Genomic DNA, 16,795 nt, shown 5'->3' with positions numbered 1-16,795 from the left:
TATTGGCATAGCAAATAATAGAAAATTTATAGAAAAAAATAGAATGGCATCCATATATGTACATTCAAAGTTAGTTCATACAGACTCGACCATCTGGTTTAGGTGCACACACACAGACACACACATACAGACTCTCAAAACTTGCAACCTTTCAGACACCTGGTCTATGTTGTAAACCCCTAATCTGGTATCCAGACTAACAAAAGAAAGATCAAATCGTATTGCTAGAAAGACATCTACAAAAGTGAAGGGAACAGAGTTTAGGAAAAACAAAAATAAACTATGATGCAGTCAAGGAGTGTCAATCAGCAGTCATCACCTCAAGATGTGTCTCAAACTCCACTCGCACCACCGCAGGTGCTCCCTACGTCTGGTACTGTATCGATGGCATCATCGAACTTCTAATCCGAGTCCTTCTCTGGATCTTCCTTGGAAGTAGTAGAGATATAGCATGTCTTAACAGGCCTTACTGATCTAAACATCTCTCCCATTGGTTCTAACTGAGTGTCCAGGTCTGGTACCAGTATCTAATCAGGCTGTGGATCTGGTGATAAGACTGCCTGAGGTATAGGTGATATGTTGGGTAAAGGACTAATGTAAAACATGTCAGACATCGCTGGATTACTGAAGTACTGAGACAAAAAGGAATGATAGTTGCTTCATGGGTGGAACATGTCCACTATAGACCTACCATAGTGCTCATCAGGGTCGAAGTGGGGTTGTACAGAGGATAATCGAAGGATCTACTATAGCGCATATACATACGATTACGTGGCTCTCCCCAGATGACAGGTCAATCTTTAATGGGATCCACGAACATGTGCTCATTTGGCAGCTCGATGAACAACACTCCATTGGCCATGACGACATCCAACTACTCCATCTGTGGAAAAACGTGGAGGAAAAGATATGCATAATGAGCAACTGGTCTTTCATGTCTTTAAAGATATGCATTCAGCAAGTGAAGAGAAGAAGTGCATGCAGACTGAGCTTATTACTCCAAACCTTCAAGAATCCCCTGATGATGCATAGCAGAATCTGCAACTCAACCCTCCTTTTGGTGACAGTCAATAAAATTCCTCCTGACATCAAACCTAAGTTTGGTGTCGGGAATGCATCATCCATCAAGTAGGAGGTTCCCAAAAAGAAAAAAGTACCCAGGGGATGGAGAAACAAAAAGATTCCCACTGAAGACTTCTCCCCAGGAATCCTGTCTCATACAGTAAAGTGGATCCTGTCTCTTGAGCATATAGAGATGATCAATGGGAGTACAGGAAAGAAGTTCACAGTGAGGGGTGAAGAACTGAGCCCCTATGATCCTCCTCCTTAGAGGAGCTGACCGTCAAGCTAGTGACGGTAAAGAAGCATTTGTCGGGAGGCAACCCGATAATTTCGTATCATTGGTTTATTTTCCGTTGCGTTGGTTTTATTATTTATTTATTTTATTGAGTTTCTACTATTTTTCCTTTGTTTTACGTGTATTTTGATCATGCAAAAATTTTAGAACAAGAACCAGACACTTAGAATAATTTCTGCCCACTCTGGAGAAGGTTGATTCGGTCAGGTCTACGCCGAACTTGGGATTTCCATGTTTAGCGCCGAATAGTACGTGCAACAGAGGAATTGGTCTCTGCCAGGTCCACACTGAGCTTGAAAAATCCTAAGTTCAACATGGTAAACGACGTAAATAGCGTGAAATTGATGGAAGGCCCATGCAGAACTTGGAAAACCCCAAGTTTAGCGTGGAGAATGACATGAAAGTAGCGTAAAAGTGAGCCAAGAGTCCATGCTGAACTTGGAAAATCCCAAGTTTAGCGTGGGGAACGATGTAATAAAGATGCAGATTTGAGAAGTCTACAACACTGAACTTGACCCCTGGCGTTCGGCGTAGGAATTAAAAAAAAAATAAAAAATGAGGGAGTTGATGCTGAAATTGAGGTACACTAAGTTCAGCGTGGAGAATGAATACCACACACGAAACCTCTGACGCCGAACTTCCCTTTCTTCAAGTTCGGCGTGGACTTCTTGATTCCTTTCCCTTTTTCTTTTTTTCCAACCCCCTAATGCCCCCCTTATCCACATACATACATACATACATACATACATACATACATACATACATACATACATACATACATACATACATACATACATACATACATACATACATTCCTCCGTGTAATTTTTTTGTCTCCTTCTGTTTTCCATTCTTCTTTGCTTGAGGACAAGCAAACTTTCAAGTTTGGTGTGATCTATTCGCTTGTGGATTTTCTGTTTATTTTAATGGCACAAAAGAGAGGCGAATCATCTTCACGGAAGAGCACAGCCTAAAGAATGAAACGGCCACTACGATAACTGAGGTAGTTGAGTTCCTTTCATTCTATATTCCCTCCCGTTCTTACTATGTTATGTTCCTGTTTCTGCTATTTTTGTTATTGCATGATGAATTTTTATTTCAATTCCTAGGTTCTAGTTTAATTTACTGTTTATTTTGTTATTTGATTTTTAGTCTAAAAAGGTGTCTCATGTATTTCTCACTGAGTTTGAAATCAAAAGAAAAGAAAGAAGAAAAAGATGTAATGCATGAGTAAGAGAGTTTATATTGAAGAGTAGTCTTATTTACTTGAATGTGGTGGTGTTTTTTGTGATTCTGAATGCATGACATGAACCGTGCATATTTGAATTTGAATCAAGGAATGTTGATGTATAAGGTAAAGGAATTTAGAGAACTATTATGACTTCTCTGAAATTAGTTAAAGCTTAATCCTTGAAGTAAAAGAAATAGCAAAAGAAGAATAAGAGCAAGGTCCAAGGCTCTAAGCATCAATGACTAGGGAGGTCAGACATGATTAAAAGCTCAAAGAGTTGTTTCCCTAGTCATATATTTGTGGTCTTCTTGTGTCAAGTAATCCTTGAGACAGAACATTTAGAGTCGAGACCAATTGCATTTAGCAGAGTATGCCAAAGGCTTTGAGCACCACTGTCTGGGAGTAGCTGTTAGAAAAATCAGAACTTAAAGTGAGTTCCCCAATTAATTGCTTGTGGTGTTCTTGTGTCAATTAACCCTTGAGACAAAACATTTAAAGTCATGGCTAGACTCAAGGTGCAAAGCCCCAATTCATTGAGAAGTAAAGGATATCTCCTGTGTTCAAGGATTAAATGGAAGTGTAAAGATCAGAGAACTCATAATATGATCCGGATTCTGATTCTGAATGACAGTGATATTCCTCTGATTCAAAGGAGAGTGAGATGCCAAGACTGTTCAGAATTACAATAGATAAACCCCACTTTAAGAAGAGACATGAGCATAATTGAACTCTAGCTTCTCATGCAAATTCACATCTTGATCATGTACTAATTTTGGTTTCTTGAGGACAAGCAACAATTCAAGTTTGGTGTTGTGATCCGTGAGCATCTTCTCTATCTTTTTCTAGTGAATATGCACTTGAATTACTAAGTTTAATCAAGATTTAATTAATTTTAGCCACTATAAATGCTAATTTGAATTGTTTGAAATTTCTGTTTATTTCAGGTAGCATTCGGATGGATTTGATGGAATTTTTAGCAGAAAAGGAAGAAAGCAAATGAATGCTGTCAACCCCGACCTCCTTGCACTCAAACAGAAATAACTTGAACTATAAAGGTCCAATTGACGTGATTCTAGTGGCATTGGAAAGCTAACTTTCATAGCTTTTCAACGATATATAATAGTATACCCTTTTTTTCCATTTCATACGTACAACTAGATGCTGAACTTGAAAAACTCCAAGTTCAGCGCCAAATCAAAAGCTCGAAAGAAAGTTTGCGCGCATCACTCCATGCTGAACTTAGGTTAATCCAAGTTCAGTGTGGACTTAAGAAAAAGCACGAGTTTAGCCAGTGCCTCCTCCATGCTGAACTTGGGAATTCTCAAGTTCAGCGTGGAGCTTAATGAAGGAGTGGTCCCTAATGCGTTCCAAAGGCTACGAGAATCAATTAATTTATTTTGGATAAACTTTTATTTTATTTATAATTAGGAAAAGATATTATTTTAGTTTTAGGAAATATATTTTACATTAATTAGGATTAGATATAAGGAAAAAGAATCAGCCCTAGAATCTCTTCTTTTCTACCTCATTCCGCAATTTATAGTTTTTCTAAATCCTAGTTTTCTCTCTGAACCATGAGCAACTAAACCTCCACTGTTAAGGTTAGGAGCTCTGTCTATTGTATGGATTGATACTATTAATTTTCTATTTTAATTTATGTACTGATTCATAATTCAAGAATTGTTTTCATTCTTTATCTTATGAATTTGGGTGGAACGGAAGTATGACCCTTGTTCTAATTGTGTTCTTGTATAACTTAGAAAAGCTCTTTACTTGAACAATAACTAACTTGAAAATAATTTCTCCTAAATTTCTAATTATCTGGACTTAACGGGATACATGACATATAATCCTCTTATATTTGGGTAATTAGGATTTTTGTGGCATATAAACTAGAATTGAACTTCACCCTCTAATTGGAATTAAGTGACCAAGAAATTGGCGGTTAATGAGAGTTAAAGGAGACTAAAAAGGTCTAAGGAATTAGAGTTAAGTCACATATAGTTTGCCATGAATTGAATCTTGCATGATTAAAATAGTTAGTAAGAAAAGTCAATATGGAAAATAGATAACTCTGAAGCCTTAACTATTTCTCCATATATTATTCACAACCCCATTACTGCTTGCTTTCTAATATTCTGAATTTACTGTTTAATGCATTTGAACTTAAAACACCATTTTCTGTTAGTCTAACTAAGTAAATCATTTAACCATTATTGCTTAGTCCATCAATCCTCGTGGGATCGACCCTCACTCACCTGAGGTATTACTTGGTACGACTCGGTGCACCGGTTAGTTTGTGGGTTATAAATTCCGCACCAGCTACCCACACCCGACATTACTCGAGGTTATGCTCAGATATGGTTTTCTTAACATAGTCATTCATGCACATTTATCATAATGTTTATAATATGCGCCATTGCTTGAGATACAAGTTTGTAAAGTTACGTTTATGGTGGGCATCCTTACATAGCCTTTGTCTAGTATGGTTTCCTAGGAGGGGTCTCCCGGCCAGTACATTTTTCCTGGCGGGGTTCCTTTTTCTCAGCCAGTACATTTTCTATGGTGGAGTTCTATTACCCAGCCAATACATTTATTTGATTGGGACCATGATGCGTGAGCATCTTTCCTATCTTTTCCTAGTGAATTTGCATCTAAATTGTTGAGTTTAATCAAGAATTAATTATATTTTAGCCACTACGGATGCTACTTTGAGTCTTGTTGATGAGCGGATAATTTATACACTTTTTGGCATTGTTTTTAGTATGTTTTTAGTATATTTTAGTTAGTTTTTATTATGTTTTTATTAGCTTTTAAATAAAAATTACTCTTCTGGACTTTACTATGAGTTTGTGTGTTTTTTTGTGATTTCAGGTATTTTCTGGCTGAAATTGAGGGACCTAAGCAAAAATCTGATTCAGAGGCTGAAAAAGGACTGCAGATGCTGTTGGATTCTGACCTCCCTGCACTCGAAGTGGATTTTCTGGAGCTACAGAAGCCCAATTTGCGCGCTCTCAATTGCGTTGGAAATTAGACATCCTGGGCTTTCCAGAAATATATAATAGTTCATACTTTGCCCGAGATTTGATGGCCCAAACAGGCGTTCCAAGTCAGCTCAAGAATTTTGGCGTCAAAACGCCAGAACTGGCACAAAAGCTGGCGTTTAACTCCAAGAAAAGTCTCTACATGTGATAGCTTCAATGCTCAGCCCAAGCACACACCAAGTGGACCCAGAAGAAGATTTCTGCATTAATTACCTATTTCTGTAAACCCTAGGCTACTAGTTTTCTATAAATAGGACCTTTTGCTATTGTATTTTCATCTTGGTTCTTTTGGTTCCCTCTCTGAGGCCGAAGCCAATGACCACCATTATCACTTTTGTATTTTCAACGGTGGAGTTTCTACACACCATAGATTAAGGTGTGGAGGTCTGCTGTTCTTCATGAATTAATGCAAAGTACTACTGTTTTTCTATTCAATTCACGCCTACTTCTTCTCTAAGATATTCGTTCGTTCTTCAACTTGATGAATGTGATGATGCGTGACACTTATCATCATTCTCACCTATGAACATGTGCCTGACAACCACCTCTGTTCTACTAGCAATGGCTTGAATGCGTATCTCTTGGGTTTCTAATCTAAGATTGGAACCTTCGTGGTATAGGCTAGAATTATTGGCGGCCATTCCTGAGATCCGGAACGTCTAAACCTTGTCTATGGTATTCTGAGTAGGATCTGGGAAGGGATGACTGTGACGAGCTTCAAACTCGCGATTGTTGGGCGTGTGACAGACGCAAAAGGATCAATGGATCCTATTCCAACATGATCGAGAATCGACAGATGATTAGCCGTACGGTGACAGCGCATTTGGAACATTTTCACTGAGAGGACGGGAAGTAGCCATTGACAACGGTGATGCCCAACATAAAGCTTGTCATGGAAAGGAGTATGAATGATTGGATGAAGGCAATAGGAAAGCAGAGGTTCAAGGGGAACAAAGCATCTTCATACGCTTATCTGAAATCCACCAATGAATTACATAAGTATCTCTATCTTTATCTTATTTTATGTTTTATTCAATTGCATGATTCCTGGAATTCTCATTAAAAGTTTTGATTCTCTTTATTTTCTTTTCCATATAAGTTTCGAAAATCACAAAAAAAAAATTTTAAATCATAAAACCAAAAATATTTTATGTTTCTTGTTTGAGTCTAGTGTCAATTTTTAAGTTTGGTGTCAATTGCATGACTTTCTTCTTCTTGCATTTTTCGAATATATGCATATTGTTCTTCATTGATCTTCAAGTTGTTTTTGATGATTTCATTGCTCTGATATTTAAATTCTCTTATTTTGTGTGTTTTGTTTTTTTTCATATGCATTCTCAATTTGTTAGTATCTCTTATATGAAAATTTTTAAGTTTGGTGTCCTGCATGCATTGTTTGTTTGATTTGAGTTTCCTAAGATTAGTTGTATTTTGATTGTTTCTCATCATTGAAAAATTCAAAAAAATTTTAAAAACTGTCTTTCCAAGTCAATAATACAGAGAATTGAAGATTCAGAACATTCAGCAGAGGAATCAAACAAAAAAAGCTGGGCGTTCAAAACGCCCAGTGAAGAAGGAAAACTGGCGTTTAAACGCCAGCCAGGGTACCTGGCTGGGCGTTTAACGCCCAAAAAGGTAGGATTTTGGGTGTTAAACGCCAGAATGGATGCCATTCTGGGCGTTTAACGCCAGAAGGACACTAGAGGGAAGATTTTGTTTTTAATTCAAATCTTTTTCAAATTTTCATAATTTTTCAAAATCAAATCTTTTTCAAATCATATCTTTTCAATCATATCTCTTCAAAATCAATTTCTTTCTAATTTTTTTATTATTCTCGAAAATCCTTGCTACTATTAATGATTTACTTCAAAATTTTCAAGTTGTTACTTGCCTATTAAGAAAGGATCAAATTTTAAATTCTAGAATCATATCTTCTAATTTCTTGTTAGTCAAGTAATCAACTTTAATTTTAAAAACTTTCTTTTTTTTAAATTGAATTTCAATCATATCTTCTTAATCATATCTTTTCAATCACATCTTTTTTCAAAATTAACTCTCAATCATATCTTTTTTATTTCTAATTTCAAAATCTTTTTCAAAAATCACTTAATTTCTTTCCCAATCTTAATTTTCGAAAATCTCAATCAAATTTTCAAATTTCTTTTTATTATTTCAAGATCTTTTTAATTTATTTTCGAAAATTCTTCCCCTCTTATCACATCCTTCTATTTAAGGGACTAACACTCCTCCTCAAGGTGCAATTCGAACTCTATCCCTCTTGATGAGTTTGAATTCTCTTCTATCTACCTCTTCCTTCTATTCTTCTTTTCCTCTGACACCTCAAGGAATCTCTATACTGTGACATAGAGGATTCCCTACTTTCTTGTTCTCTTCTCTGTCATATGAGCAGAAGCAAAGATAAAGGCATACTTGTTTAAACTGATCCTGAACCTGAAAGGACCTTGAAGAGAAAGCTAAGAGAAGCTAAAGCACAACTCTCTCTAGAGGGCCTAACAGAGCTCTTCAAGGAGGAAGAAGCCATGGTAGCCGAAAACAACAATGCCAATAATGCAAGAAAGGTGCTGGGTGACTTTACTGCACCTACTCCCGACTTCTATGGGAGAAGCATCTCAATCCTTGCCATTGGAGCAAACAATTTTGAGCTTAAGCCTCAATTAGTTTCTCTAATGCAACAAAATTGCAAGTTTCATGGACTTCCATTGGAAGATTCTCATTAGTTCTTAGCTGAATTCTTGCAAATCTGTGACACTGTCAAGACCAATGGGGTTGACCCTGAAATCTATAGACTTATGCTCTTCCCTTTTGCTGTAAGAGACAGAGCTAGGACATGGTTGGACTCACAACCTAAAGAAAGCCTAAACTCTTGGGAAAAGCTAGTCAATGCCTTCTTGGCAAAGTTCTTTCCACCTCAAAAATTGAGTAAGCTTAGAGTGGAAGTCCAAACCTTCAGACAGAAGGAAGGTGAATCCCTCTATGAAGCTTGGGAAAGATACAAGCATTTAATTAGAAGGTGCCCTTCTGACATGCTTTCAGAATGGAGCATCATAGGTATCTTCTATGATGGTTTGTCTGAACTATCCAAGATGTCATTGGACAGCTCTGCTGGAGGATCTCTTCATCTGAAGAAGATGCCTGCAGAAGCTCAGGAACTCATTGAAATGGTTGCAAATAACCAATTCATGTACACTTCTGAAAGGAATCCTGTGAATAATGGGACAACTCAGAAGAAAGAAGTTCTTGAGATTGATACTCTGAATGCCATATTGGCTCAGAATAAAATATTGACCCAACAAGTCAATATGATTTCTCAGAGTCTGTCTGGAATGCAAGTAGAAACAGGCAGTACTAAGGAAGCTTCCTCTGAAGAAGAAGCTTATGATCCTGAGAACCCAGCAATGGAAGAGGTGAATTACATGGGAGAACCCTATGGAAACACCTATAATCCTTCATCGAGAAATCATTCGAATCTCTCATGGAAGGATCAACAGAGACCTCAATAAGGTTTCAACAACAATAATGGTGGAAGAAACAGGTTTAGCAATAGCAAGCCTTTTCCATCATCTTCTCAGCAACAGACAGAGAATTCTAAGCAGAGCCACTCTGACTTAGCAACCATTGTCTCTGATCTAATCAAAACCACTCAAAGTTTCATGACTGAAACAAGGTCCTCCATTAGAAATTTAGAGGCACAAGTGGGTCAGCTGAGTAAGAAAATTACTGAACTCCCTCCTAGTACTCTCCCAAGCAATACAGAAGAGAATCCAAAAAGAGAGTGCAAGGCCATAAACACGTCTCACATGGCCGAACCTGGAGAGGAGGAAGAGGCAGTGATTTCCACTAAAGAAGACCTCAATGGACGTCCACTGACCTCCAAGGAGTTCCCTAATGAGGAACCATGGGAATCTGAGGCTCACACTGAGACCATAGAGATTCCATTGAATTTACTTCTGCCATTCATGAGCTCTGATGAGTATTCTTCCTCTGAAAAGGATGAAGATGTTACCGAAGAGCAAGTTGCTAAGTACCTTGGAGCAATCATGAAACTAAATGCCAAGTTGTTTGGTAATGAGACTTGGGAGGATGAACCTCCATTGCTCATCAAAGAACTGGATGACTTGACTAGGCAGAAATTACCTCTTAAGAGACAAGACCCAGGAAAATTCTAAATCCCTTGTACCATAGGCACCATGACCTTTGAGAAGGCTCTGTGTGACCTGGGGTCAAGTATAAACCTTATGCCTCTCTCTGTAATGGAGAAGCTAGGGATCATTGAGGTACAAGCTGCTAGAATCTCACTAGAGATGGCAGATAATTCAAAGAAATAGGCTTATGGACTTGTAGAGGATGTCTTGGTAAAGGTTGAAGGCCACTACATCCCTACTGACTTCATAATCCTAGAGATTGGGAAGTGCATGGATGAATCCATCATCCTTGGCAGACCCTTCCTAGCCACAGCAAAAGTTGTGATTGATGTTGACAGAAGAGAATTGATCATTCAAGTGAATGAAAACTCCCTTGTGTTTAAAGCTCAAGGATATCCCTCTGTAACCATGGAGAGGAAGCATGAAGAGCTTCTCTCAATACAGAGTCAAACAGAGCCCCCACAGTCAAACTCTAAGTTTGGTGTTGGGAGGCCACAACCAAACCTTAAGTTTGGTGTTGAACCCCCACATTCAAACTCTAAGTTTAGTGTTGGGAGGTTCCAACATTGCTCTGAACATCTGTAAGGCTCCATGAGAGCCCACTGTCAAGCTATTGACATTAAAGAAGCACTTGATGGGAGGCAACCCAATCTTTAATTATCTATGTTAAATTTCTATTTTCTTTTGTTATTTTATGTTTTCTGTAGGTTGATGATCATGTGAAATCACAAAAACAATTGAAAAAGCAAAAACATAATTAAAAACAGAACACCCTGGAGGAGAAACTTACTGGCATTTAAACGCCAGTAAGGGTAGCAGAATGGGCGTTAAACGCCCAATCTGGCACCATTCTGGGCGTTTAACGCCAGAAATGGGCACCAGACTGGCGTTTAACACCAGGAATGGGCAAGAAGCTGGCGTTAAACGCCAGAAATGGGCAGCAGCCTGGTGTTTAACGCCAGAATTGGCAGAAAGGGGCATTTTTGCACGCCACTTGGTGTAGGGATGAGATATCCTTGACACCTCAGGATCTGTGGACCCCACAGGATCCCCACCTACCCCACCTCTCTCTCTCTTCTTCACCCATTCACCAATCACCTCAATACCTCTTCCCCAAAAACCCCTCACCTATCAAATCCCACCATTCTCTTCACCACTCACATCCATCCATCATAAAACTCCACCTACCTCACCATTCAAATTCAAACCACTTTCCCACCCAAACCCACCCATAATGGCCGAAACCTAACCCTCTCTCCACTCCTATATAAACCCATCTTCACTTCTTCATTTTCACATAACCTAAATACTACTTCTCCCCCTTGGCCGAAACACAAAGCCCCCTCTATCTCCTCTATTTCTTCTTCTTCTACTCTCTTCTTTCTTCTTTTGCTCGAGGACGAGCAACCTGCTAAGTTTGGTGTGGTAAAAGCTAAAGCTTTTTATTTTTCCATAACCATTTATGGCACCAAAGGCCGGAGAAACCTCTAGAAAGAGGAAAGGGAAGGCAAAAGCTTCCACCTCCGAGTCATGGGAGATGGAGAGATTCCTCTCAAGGGTGCATCAAGACCACTTCTACGAAGTTGTGGCCAAGAAGAAGGTGATCCCCGAGGTCCCTTTTAAGCTCAAAAAGGGTGAATATCCGGAGATCCGACATGAGATCCGAAGAAGAGGTTGGGAAGTTCTCACCAACCCCATTCAACAAGTCGGGATATTAATGGTTCAAGAGTTTTATGCCAATGCATGGATCACCAAGAACCATGATCAAAGTGTGAACCCGGACCCTAAGAATTGGCTTACATTGGTTTGGGGGAAATGCTTAGATTTTAGTCCGAAAAATGTAAGGTTGGCATTCAACTTGCCCATGATGCAAGGAGATGCACACCCATACACTAGAAGGGTCAACTTTGATCAAAGGTTGGACCAAGTCCTCATAGACATCTGTGAAGAGGGCACTCAATGGAAGAGAGATTCAAGAGGAAAGCCGGTTCAACTAAGAAGGCATGACCTCAAGCCCATGGCTAGGGGATGGTTGGAGTTCATCCAACGCTCGATCATTCCCACTAGCAACCGGTCTGAAGTTACTATAGACCGGGCTATCATGATCCATAGCATCATGATTAGGGAGGAAGTAGAAGTTCATGAAGTTATATCCCAAGAACTCTACAAGGTGGCGGACAAGTCCTCTACTTTGGCAAGGTTAGCCTTCCCTCATCTCATTTGTCACCTCTGCAATTCAGCTGGAATTGACATAGAGGAAGACATCCTCATTGATGAGGATAAGCCCATCACTAAGAAAAGGATGGAGCAAACAAGAGATCACACTCATGGACAAGAGCATGAGGACGCTCCTCATCATGAAATCCCTGAGATGCCTCAAGGGATGCATTTTCCTCCACAAAACTATTGGGAGCAAATCAACACCTCCTTGGGAGAATTAAGTTCCAATATGGGACAACTAAGGGTGGAGCACCAAGAGCATTCTATCCTCCTCCATGAAATTAGAGAAGACCAAAGAACCATGAGAGAGGAGCAACAAAGGCAAGGAAGAGACATTGAGGAGCTCAAGCACTCCATAAGATCTTCAAGAGGAAGAACAAGCCGCCATCAGTAAGGTGGACCCGTTCTTTAATCTCCTTGTTCTTTATTTTCTTTTTTTCAAATTTTTATGCTTTATGTTTATTTATGTTTGTGTCTTTATTACATGATCATTAGTGTCTAAGTGTCTATGTCTTAAAGCTATGAAAATGAATCCATCACCTTTCTTAAATAAAGAGTGTTTTAATTGAAAAGGAAAAGAAGTGCATGAATTTCAAATTTTAAAACTGTTTAGTTATTTTGATGTGGTGGCAATACTATTGTTTTTCTGAATGAATGTTTGAACAATGCATATTTTTTTTTTGAATTTGTTGATTCATGAATGTTAAAATTGTTGGCTCTTGAAAGAATAATGAAAAAGGAGAAATGTTATTTGATAAGCTGAAAAATCATAAAATTGATTCTTGAAGCAAGAAAAAGCAGTGAAAAGCTTGCAATATATATATATATATATATATATATATATGCGAAAAAAATGCGAAAAAAAAGAAAAGAAAAAAAAGAGAAAGAAAAAAAAAGAGCAAGCAGAAAAAGCCAATAGCCCTTTAAACCAAAAGGAAAGGGTGATAAAAAGGATCCAAGGCTTTGAGCATCAGTGGATAGGAGGGCCCACAGGAATAAAATCCTGGCCTAAGCGGCTAAACCAAGCTGTCCCTAACCATGTGCTTGTGGCGTGAAGGAGTCAAGTGAAAACTTGAGACTGAGCAGTTAAAGTCGTGGTCCAAAGCAAAAAGAGTGTGCTTAAGAGCTCTGGACACCTCTAATTGGGGACTCTAGCAAAGCTGGGTCACAATCTGAAAAGGTTCACCCAGTTATGTGTCTGTGGCATTTAAGTATCCAGTGGTAATACTGGAAAACAAAATGCTTAGGGTCACGGCCAAGACTCATAAAGTAGCTGTGTTCAAGAATCAACATACTTAACTAGGAGAATCAATAACACTATCTGGATTCTGAGTTCCTATAGAAGCCAATCATTCTGAATTTCAAAGGATAAAGTGAGATGCCAAAACTGTTTAGAAGCAAAAAGCTAAAAGCCCCGCTCATCTAATTAATACTGATCTTCATAGATGTTTTTGGAATTCATTGTACATTCTATTCTTTTTATCCTATTTGATTTTTAGTTGCTTGGGGACAAGCAACAATTTAAGTTTGGTGTTGTGATGAGCGGATAATTTATACACTTTTTGGCATTGTTTTTAGTATGTTTTTAGTATATTTTAGTTAGTTTTTATTATGTTTTTATTAGTTTTTAAATAAAAATCACTCTTCTGGACTTTACTATGAGTTTGTGTATTTTTCTGTGATTTCAGGTATTTTCTGGCTGAAATTGAGGGACCTGAGCAAAAATCTGATTCAGAGGCTGAAAAAGGGCTACAGATGCTGTTGGATTCTGACCTCCCTTCACTCGAAGTGAATTTTCTGGAGCTACAGAAGCCCAATTGACGTGCTCTCAATTGCGTTGGAAAGTAGACATCCTGGGCTTTCCAGCAATATATAATAGTCTATACTTTGCCCGAGATTTGATGGCCCAAACAGGCGTTCTAATTCAGCTCAAGAATTCTGGCGTCAAAACGCAAGAACTGGCACAAAAGCTGGAGTTAAATGCCCAAACTGGCACAAAAGCTGGCGTTTAACTCCAAGAAAAGTCTCTACATGTGAAAGCTTCAATGCTCAGCCCAAGCACATACCAAGTGGGCCCGGAAGAAGATTTCTGCATTAATTACCTATTTCTGTAAACCCTAGGCTACTAGTTTTCTATAAATAGGACCTTTTCCTATTGTATTTTCATCTTGGTTCTTCTGGTTCCCTCTCTGGGGCCGAAGCCAATGACCACCATTATCACTTTTGTATTTTCAACGGTAGAGTTTCTACACACCATATATTAAGGTGTGGAGCTCTGCTGTTCTTCATGAATTAATGCAAAGTACTACTGTTTTTCTTTTCAATTCACGCCTACTTCTTCTCTAAGATATTCATTCGTTCTTCAACTTGATGAATGTGATGATCCGTGACACTCATCATCATTCTCACCTATGAACATGTGCCTGACAACCACCTCTATTCTACTAGCAATGGCTTGAATGCGTATCTCTTGGGTTTCTAATCTAAGATTGGAACCTTCGTGGTATAGGTTAGAATTATTGGCGGCCATTCCTGAGATCCGGAACGTCTAAACCTTGTCTTTGGTATTCTGAGTAGGATCTGGGAAGGGATGACTGTAACGAGCTTCAAACTCGCGATTGTTGGGCGTGTGACAGACGCAAAAGGATCAATGGATCCTATTCCAACATGATCGAGAACCGACAGATGATTAACCGTGCGGTGACAGCACATTTGGAACATTTTCACTGAGAGGACGGGAAGTAGCCATTGACAACGGTGATGCCCAACATAAAGCTTGCCATGGAAAGGAGTATGAATGATTGGATGAAGGCAATAGGAAAGCAGAAGTTTAGGGGGGAACAAAGCATCTTCATACGCTTATCTGAAATTCTCACCAATGAATTACATAAGTATCTCTATATTTATTTTATGTTTTATTTATCTTTTAATTATCAATCCTCTATAACCATTTAAATCCGCCTGACTGAGATTTACAAGATGACCATAGCTTGCTTCAAGCCGACAGTCTCCGTGGGATCAACCCTTACTCACGTAAGGTATTACTTGGACGACCCAGTGCACTTGCTGGTTAGTTGTGCGGAATTGTGACAAAGTGTGATTCACGTTTGAGAGCTCCAAGTCTTTGGCGCCATTGTTGATGATCACAATTTCATGCACCACTTGTGCACTTCTATTTATTTTAGGTAGCATTCGACTGGATTTGATGGAGTTTCTGCAGCACAAGAATTAAAGGAGATGGCAGCGAGGAGCGACGCGTACGCATGACTGACGCGTGCGCGTGACTGACGCGTACGCGTGATTTGAAGATTTGCTCAGCGACGCGTACGCGTGACACGCGAAGAAGACCATCGATGCGTACACGTGACTGACGCGTACGCGTGACATGCGCCACGTGCAGAAAACGCAGAAAAACACTTGGGGGATTTCTGGGCTGTTTGACCCAGTTTACAGCCTAGAAAACATAGATTAGAAGCTGCAGAATGGACGAAACAAGTGGTCCACACCCATCAACTGAAGACTTGCTGATTATTCAAATTTAAATTCAAATCTTAATTTTAGGAAAAGATATTATTTAATTTTAGAAATTAGATTTTAAATTTATTAGGATTAGATATAAAAGGAAGAAAACTTTTCTTCCCTAGGGGGATTCTATTTGAATTTACATTTCGTATTTTTACAGTTTATCAGAATCCTTATTTTCTTCTCTGAACCATGAGCAACTAATCCTCCATTGTTAAGGTTAGGAGCTCTGTCTATTTCTATGGATTGATTTTATTGCTTTTTTCTATTTTAATTCATGTATGAATTTATAATTTAAGAATTATTTTCGCTCTTTATCTTATGAATTTGGGTGGAACGGAAGTATGACCCTCTTTCTATTTGAGTTCTTGTATAACTTGGAAAAGCTCTTTACTTGAACAACAGCTTGAAAACATATTCTCCTAAATTTTAATTATCTGGATTTAACGGGATACTTGACATATAATCCTTTTATTTTTGGGTAATTAGAGTTTTTGTGGCATATAAACTGGAATTGATCATCACCCTCTAATTGGAATTAACTGACCAAGGAATTGGCAGTTGATAAATTTTAGAGGAGACTAGAAAGGTCTAAGGAATTAGGGTCTAGTCACATATAGTTTGCCATAAATTAAATCCTACATGATCAAAATAGTTAGTAAGAAAAGTTAATCCGGAAAAATAGATAACTCTGAAACCTTAACTGTTTTCTCCATATTTTACTCCCAATTAATTTACCTGCCTTTCTTCAATATTCTTTATATTGTTTAATGTCTTTTAAACTCCCAAACATTACTTTCTGTTTGTCTGACTAAGCCAATCACCCAATTATTGTTGCTTGATCCATCAATCCTCGTGGGATTGACCCTCACTCACCTGAAGTATTACTTAGTACGACCCGATGCACTTGCCGGTTAGTTGTGGTTAGAAATTCCGCACCAGACCATGAGAAATCTTTGGGCATATCATCTTTTCTCAACTTATTTATAATCCATACATATTCATTGAGTAAGCAACGTGAGGTATAAGAAGAAGACTTTGAACTGAATGGAGGAAGAGAAGAAACTAATGGTGTTCCTATTTACATAGCTATTTTTTCATGAAACAAAAGGACTTGGTGAAGCTGATTCTTCCTCCGCCTAGCTTTAGGGATGGCTGGATCTTAACTTTCTCTTTACTTTACCTATTAACCTAAAGAATGGTAGTGATGAGACGAAGAGAAGGTGCTCTTGTCTTTCTCTTACTCTCGCTGCTTACT

The sequence above is a fragment of the Arachis ipaensis genome, chromosome B02, assembly GCF_000816755.2.
Source record: "Arachis ipaensis cultivar K30076 chromosome B02, Araip1.1, whole genome shotgun sequence".
Classification (NCBI taxonomy): domain Eukaryota; kingdom Viridiplantae; phylum Streptophyta; class Magnoliopsida; order Fabales; family Fabaceae; genus Arachis; species Arachis ipaensis.
This window is presented reverse-complemented; position numbering follows the sequence as displayed.